We start from the raw sequence: 7,980 nt of genomic DNA, 5'->3' as shown, positions 1-7,980 counted from the left end.
AAAATACGATTTGTGGCATATTTTGGTTAATTACAGCAGCAGTGGTCGGAAGTGGCAGACAAACGTGGATAATCACATAATTATAACAAAAAAAGTAACAGTAAAAAGTATAAAACCGTAACATATAACAGGCGATATAATTTTTAGAAGAACATGCCTGACGTTCGCCGGCTTATGTGTTGAGAGGTCATGCAACAAAAACTGAGGAGAATGTGAGATTTTGTGTACGTTGGAGATATCCAGTCCCAAGCCCATTTTACAAAATCGTGTATTCTTACAGTTCAGAATTATACGGACCGGTCACTTTCAACATAATAATCGACTGGAGGCCAGCACGAGAGTTTGCGAGAATTTGCGATATGAAGAACACGGACGTTGTAGAATATTGTGTATTTGCCAGGATGGTTATACAGAGATTACTGCGTGAGGTTGTGCAAATAACAGAAATGCCCATAATGGAATTAAAGCAATTTATTAATCGGGATAATGTCATATTACTACGGGATTTTCTTTTCTAACAATTCGTATCTTTCTTCTTCAAAGGGAATGCATTGATTGATGCCTTACAAGACGAGCGCCCAAATTACCGTAGCTTTAGGTAAAACTTGTAGCCAGTTTTGCTATTATGCATAAATGAAAGTAAGCGGAAAGATTGCGAAAAATAGCTAAAAGTGTCCGGGAAAATCACGTGAAAAACTTTGAAACCTTTCATTATTTTTTCCGCACTTCTTCCCCAGATGATTGTAACTAAACAAAGTTAGTTTTCTCTACAGTTTGCTTATAAAGAAAACTTATAATAATATGGATGAAATTAGCTGAATGCGTTAGTGTTGGGAGATACGAAATAGGGAAACATACTTTCGGAATGTCCTTGTACCAGTGTAATACAGTTATAAATGCAAAATTCAAACAAAACTGCATTAAAAACCAAATACTGTAAAAATACCAAGTCATAATTCACTTCAGCGGTGATCAAAAGTCCCAGTTTATTATCTTATGCAACCGGGGCGTTGCAGCAACTCACGGCGGCATATGTGTCAGAGTTCTCTTTAATTGCACATTATCCACTAAGAAGCACCGAAAGCCGTTCCTTGCAATTATTTTTTTGACCGCTGTGCTACTGTGTATATGAAAATAACGGATCTGATAAAAGTTCCCTGCTTTGCATTTCATCTGAAGAAACGTTTGGCGTTGTAAAGTTTTGATGCAAAATTTTTATAATGAAACATTTTCCCCCCTGGTTCAAGCGATTTCTCTGACAGTATATGCGAATGAAGCGATATCGATTCAGGTAGGAAAAGCATACTTCAAGTACAGAATGCAAATCTGAAGTTTACTTGGATATCCCAGTTATTAGCGCTCAAACTAAGTGTGGGCAGTCCACATTTCTTCCGTCCATTTTTAATTTTGAAGATTGCTTTCTAGATTACAAAACCTTGCTTATGCCGAATTGGTGATCGGTTCTAGTGAAATAAGAAGGATATTTGCATCTGAATTTTCTAATATCCCTACTGTCGGCGCACCGGTAAATTGCGAGTGCTGATGTAACGTTGACGGCACTACTACTAACATTGTAAGTAGTATACCAAGGCAGTTACTGAGTCAGCGCTCTTGTCAGCTATCCGCATTGAATGATGTTGGCACCTCTGATAAGCGGCTCAAAAGTCAAGAACGAAAGCGCGTAACATAATAAATATGGCAATTTACAAGCTGGTGGAATTGTTTATCAGACACCAGCAAGAGGAACAACAGGACCGTAAATAACCAATAACAATTCTGGTATACAGCTCGCATTAAGCAGTCAAAGGCTGAGCGTAATCTTCATCGCTTGCCGCTGTATCCATACTTTTACTATCTCCGTTCCCTTGAAACGGTGCGAGAACAGTTAACAATTGTTGATTGTTAGTTTGCTACAGTTTTTCTTCAGCGTAGCCTTTCAACCGGAAATAATTCTGTGTAGCTTTATCTGTATACAGATATGCCTATCCGTTACTCGTGTGCGGGGCCAGTCCAAAGCTGCTAAAGCGTACATTGATAGATCTTCCTAAAAACCAGCAAAAACAGCCTAGGCTTACTTTTATTTTCTCGAAACTGTGTCGCTACGGTTCCCGCCGCACATCTTGCTGGCATTTACGGTGGCTAAGTGTTCGTTTACTTAAAATAATGGAGGCACTGCTGACCTGCACGAAGGGAACATCTGCCATGTAGGGGTTTTCGTGGATTTCACGGTGTAAAATCCATGCTAACCCGTACTTGCCAGCTGTACTCTACAGAATTTAAACGGTATAATAATACTGTACATCACAGCTTGTGCTGGCACAGTAAAATTTAACAAGCATGTTACGGTCTGTATAGAATCACTGTTATCTTTTTGTATATTTTCGTGATAAGACTGTTTGATTATTGATAAGTATGTTTGCTTTCCGACGCATAAAGTTAAAGTACCCGAGTTAAAGTACCCGGCTTTCGCGGCCAAAAGTGCTATACGCTTGGCAGCTGGAAGAGAAAAGCGCAAATGTGGTATAGCAGAATTTTAGTACAAATTAAATTCTTGTTTTAAACCACAGTCTGAAAGAGAATGGGCATCAGCACTTGTGACAAATCCGACGCGCGAAAACTTGCCACGGGACATACGGTACTTCCATACGAAAGCTGCGGCACTTCAGCTTGGGACATACTGCATCGAGATATTTTACCGGTGCGATAGTTCTGGATGTGGCCGAAATATTCATTGATGTCCTTGAAAAACGACTGGATATGTCACGGGAAATGCTGAAAAAAGTTTCCTTGAAACCGACATAGAGGCCAGGACGTACAACTGATATCTCGAGCGAGCTCCAAATGTCCGTTATACGTCCTGACCTCTGTTCGGTAATATAATTCTGGATGTGGCCGAAATATCCAGTGGTGTGCTTGAAAAACGACTCGTTAAAGATGGGAACACTGTAGAGATCGATTTCACAAAGAACCAGTTGCCAGATTTGTCCCGATACGATTTGTTTACAAATGGAATGCGTGGTCTAATCGGTTTCAATTGAAAAACAGCCTAGCACTTCAAAAGAGACTTATTTTTGTATTTTGAACTGGTCGGCTTTCTTGGACGGGAAATTGAGGAGAAATCGGGTGAAGGCAGATCCAGCGCTTTTATAAAACAGCGTATTAGCCTTGCAATTATTAAAGGCATTGCGGTTGCGGTGTTAGAAACTCTACCAGGATGATAATAGTACTCGTAATTTTGGGTGGATTTTTTTAATTCTGGATTGTGCAGTGCCGGCCGTAGTGATGTGACTCAAGACTGATATGTCGCGGTATGAAGATCAATGAAGAAAAAAATCTCGGAAGGCGTTGTCAGACGTTTTCAGGTTGTCCGGGCACCGAGACAAAAGCAAGACCCGCACGCGTAGAATCTGCGATCGGTTTTAGTAAAATAAAAAGATCGGGGCTGATGAATTTCTTAATATCCTTGTGAGTTGCGACACACCGGCAAATTGCGAATGCTGATATAACGTTGACGGTACTAAGTCTACCAAAGCAGTTACTGAGTCGACGTTTCTATCAGTTACTGGCACTGAATGTTGTTAGCACCTCTGATAAGCGTTTAAAGCTCAAGAACGAGAGCGGGCAACATAATAAATATGGCAGTTTACGAGCTGGTGGAATTGTTTATCATGCAGTTACCCGCAAGTCGAAGTATAACAGTACCGTACTGAACAACAAAATTAATGACAATCCTAGTATACAGCTCGCATTAAGCGGTCAAAGGTTGAGCATAATCATCATTGCTTGCCGCTGTACCTATACTTTACTATGTACCGTATCTCCATATCCTGCGAAACGTTGCGAGTGCAGTCAAAAATTGTTGATTGTTAGTTTATTACAGTTCTTCTTCGGCATAGCCAGTCAACCGGAATTCGGAAATAGCTCTGTATAGCGTTTGCAGTATGCGAAATCCCTGTTGATTGTTCGTGTTGCTGATCGACAGCAAAACGTTGTTACAGCGTATATGTACTGTACAGATTGATCTTTCCAAACCCTGCAAAACAACCTGAACGTTTTTTGATTTTCTGCAACCTCTCTCGATACGCTTCTTGCTCCCGTCTCCCGTAATGCCGAAACAGAGATATAAAAGTATATGGTTTTTTGCTTTTTACCTTGGTCAAATGTTCGTTTACCTTAAATAATGGAGGCACTGCTGAAGTTCACGAAGGGATCATCTGCCATATATGGGTTTTCGTGGATTTCACGGTGTAAAAATCCATGCTTACCCGTACTTGCCAGCTGTATTCTACTGCATCGAGACAATATTATACGAAAAGTGGAACTATATGTCTGTGCAGGATACACCGTAATATTTTCAAGGAAATCTGTTTTTATACCGGAAACGCACTGGTACATACCGATTTCACTCGAGGACGTGAAAAGCTGCTGTGCTCCGGTCTGTTAATGCACGCCACTACGCATTTTCTCGTCCAGCTTTTAGTGATGTACTACTACTGTAAATTACTGCAAAACTGAATCCATGTAAATCCATCAGCTAGTATCTGTTGGTGATCCATTAGAATTAAAAATTTAGTCAATGTTAAGTACAGACTACAGATACAATTCTGAGTCCAGCAGCTTAAGTAAAGTAATTTAGTAAATAAGTGTGCACTGCGCAGTCACACTGCCACAGTTAGAAACAGGAAATAAGAAAGATTAAGAGTTTGCGCAGGTTCAGCCCCAATTCAATTCATTAATTCATTCGCTAAATGATTTGTAACAGTTAAATTGTACAAATGGTCGTACGTCGCACTGCCGTACTGGAAATAATTTTCACCATATGATTATGTACACTCACGAAGATTTTGCCGTTACAGTATACCTTTCACCGATACTTACTTCGGTAACAGCGCAAATAACGTTTCTTTTTTTAATAATTATGATCTATTATGATCTAATTATGGTGCAAATAACTAACATACAGTATACATATATTAATATTATATAAAGTTTAGGATACCCATTTCTGCTCCTTGCCGTACAACCGCGAGTTTTGTAGGTAGCGGCAAAATTCCGTTCCCGAACGGTAACACTAGCGTTTGTCGTCGCTAAGCTTCTTTTATAATCATCGTGCCAAGGCTGCGTCAGAATTGCCGGTATCAGTCTCTAATCAATGTAACGATGCCGCTGTGCGAGTTCAGCAGCTGTTGAGAGCAGACTGGATCCGTAAACGTGTTTACTTGTATCGATTTTTCCTGGTCTTTATATCGATGTATCCTGGTGCTGGAAAAGCAGCGGTCGCATGATCTTGTGATACTTAAACTGCTTTTTAACTGCATATTTGATACACTATTTTAAGTACCTGCATTGCCAAATTGTCAGGATGTTTCAGCCACCAAATTATATGGGATGACTAAAAGTGTGGGATGATTAAAGCCCCTTCACTATGGGATCACTAAAAGCCAACAGCAAAACTAGTTAGTATGAGCATTATTTCCTGGTTTTGCTTGCGGTTTTTAGTGATCCCGCGTCCGTTCTTTTATACGTGGTGTTTCCCGAATATTCAGCTTTTATTTAGCTCTAACCGACGATAATAAACTGCCATTTCAATTATGTTTGAAAACAGTCAAGTCTGGTGTTATGGTGCACCTGACGTGCGAGACGGCGACGGTTCGCTCTGCCATGGCCTGGTTATTGCTGTAATCCCGGAAATGGCTTCCTTGTTGATTTCATATCCTGGTCACGAAGCCGATTTGTGTCATTTAGTCGATGCTTCGGCAATGAATACAATCCACCCAGCGGCTAAAAATGCGTAGTGCTTCCGGGGAGAGGTTCAAAAAAAGGCGCTTGGCGTTGGTATGCCGCCACAAGTGTTGCGGGATCTTTTTACACTTTTACCTTGGTGGAAATGTTTCAAAATGGAGTTTTAGTCAGAGATGTTGTTAGAAAATGGGACATGCAGCGGGCAGAGAACAGACCAGCTCTGGATTGGCGCAAGTATCGCCTGGAAAGGGTTGGGCTGAATTTCGTATTGCGTTAACTCGCTCAAACACGGAGCACGGAGTAAAGAGGATTTCCAGTGGTGGAGCCGGGTTTATGGCACAAGGTCCGAAAACAAGGATTGAAATCGAGGAAACCGGACGCTCATGTATGCTGTTTTAGTTTATCAACAAATTGACGTGTACTGGCGTCCCTAAGTACACATCGGACTACTACTTTACTACTTTTACCCCGAGGCTTAGGCTTAGACCTTACTTCAACGACTATTTGAGTCATGACCCCGAGTCCGAGTCGACGCTTCTAGGAAATGTCCAGCAGAGAACTTTGACCGCGACTTGCCATTTCGACGTGACCGCGTGTCCATGACGTAGCTTTACCTATTGTTCTCTTGTAATAGCTGACCCTTTTCTCTGATTAGTTCTTGCTGTGTTAATGCGACCTTGATTAGTCCACGTGTATGTGATCGTAGAGTATTGGCTAGATTCTTAATCCCTATTGTTCTCAGAACCGTACCTGCGCGTACGTAGAGTCGCACCTGCGCGTGCCCAAGACTATATAAGGCGCTCGTCGCCCACACAAATGTAAAGAGTTTTCTTCCAACAAAAAGTAGTGACTTGTTCACGACCTGATTAACTGCAGACTTTGCCCTGGGATACTCTTTCACAAGTGAGGACTCTTGCTAACTGACCTCTTGGTGATCTTTCACTTATGTCAGGGGTTTTCCTCTACTTCGTCGACGTGCATTATCATTCTCGGATAGGCTCGTGGCTTAACATGTTACCCACTAGCTCCCACTTGCATCCCGTGACCTTTGGTCTCATCGTCTTCTTCGATCTTCATGCCCTTTAGTACAAGGTTGATGGATTCCTCCTACGCTTCGGCTACCATCTAGCGTAGGACAGGTAACGTATAACTTCTTCGCCTCCTACTCCTCCTTCGTGTCTTTCAGCAGGGATTCCGGGTTCCAGTCTTCCATTTTCGCACATCATCAAACCTACTTCATCTTCTATCCTAGGACTTTCTGTCTCCATGAAATACATGAGAAGTTGAGATTAGAGTGCTCTACTGACTTTGTCGTGGTCAGGGAAGTGGTTCAACAACATCATAGAAGGATTGACAACGTCTTTTCGTTTGAATTGCACGACAAAATATCTTCACTTCCGTTCCCAACGACTGCTATACACTGGGCATCCTTGTCGATTCAGCTTTTCGATTCGAGACATTGCTTCGGATCGTCTCTCCCAGTTCGGGGGATGGTCCGAAGCCACGTCTCGATCCTGGCGCGTTACTGAACAAGGGATAGCCTACAAACAACCGGCTCGGCCATCTAACAATTTATGTGCGTATATCGTTTTAGTTATACACTGCTGCGCATCACAGGTCATTCACTTTCTAATGTACATAAATGGAAGTTCACTTCTCATTATTTAATATTTACTAACACAACAAAGAAAAAAACATTTATGTAGTGATATCTCGGCATTAACGCGCTAGCCTGCGGCTGAATAATGAAATTTAACCGTTTTTTTAACGAGGCTGTCACAGGGATTTCAAAAACAGCTCAGAAGTTATTGCCGGTTTTATGGTTTGCAATAGCGTGGCAGCGATTTCGTTTTAAAGAGAGCACTGGCGAATAAAGATTATTTTACTGGAGAAGTAAATACAAACCGTTTTTACGGCAGCCTATTTACTGTTCACAAATACACGAGTACAAATGACATTCCGAAAGTATTCCCTATTTTGTAACTCCCCGCTCCCGGCATTAACGCGTTCAGCTAATTTTATCCATATTGTTAACTGGGCATTTCCACTATATTTCGCTTTATAATTCAGTTGTATGTGCATTTTGGATTTTCGTAGTGTTAATTTTTACTAAAAGCGGAACAATCTGTATGTCTGTGGCTCTGTGCAGGATAGATACAGTACCTATACCGTAATATTTTCAACAGATTGTGTTTTTATGCCGGCAACGCAATGTTAAGGGAAGTGGGCCGGTACACG

This window comes from Paramacrobiotus metropolitanus, unplaced genomic scaffold, assembly GCF_019649055.1.
Source record: "Paramacrobiotus metropolitanus isolate TYO unplaced genomic scaffold, Prichtersi_v1.0 Parri_scaffold0000007, whole genome shotgun sequence".
NCBI classification, from domain to species: domain Eukaryota; kingdom Metazoa; phylum Tardigrada; class Eutardigrada; order Parachela; family Macrobiotidae; genus Paramacrobiotus; species Paramacrobiotus metropolitanus.
The sequence above is the reverse complement of the archived record's forward strand: the minus strand, read 5'-3'. Positions refer to the sequence as shown.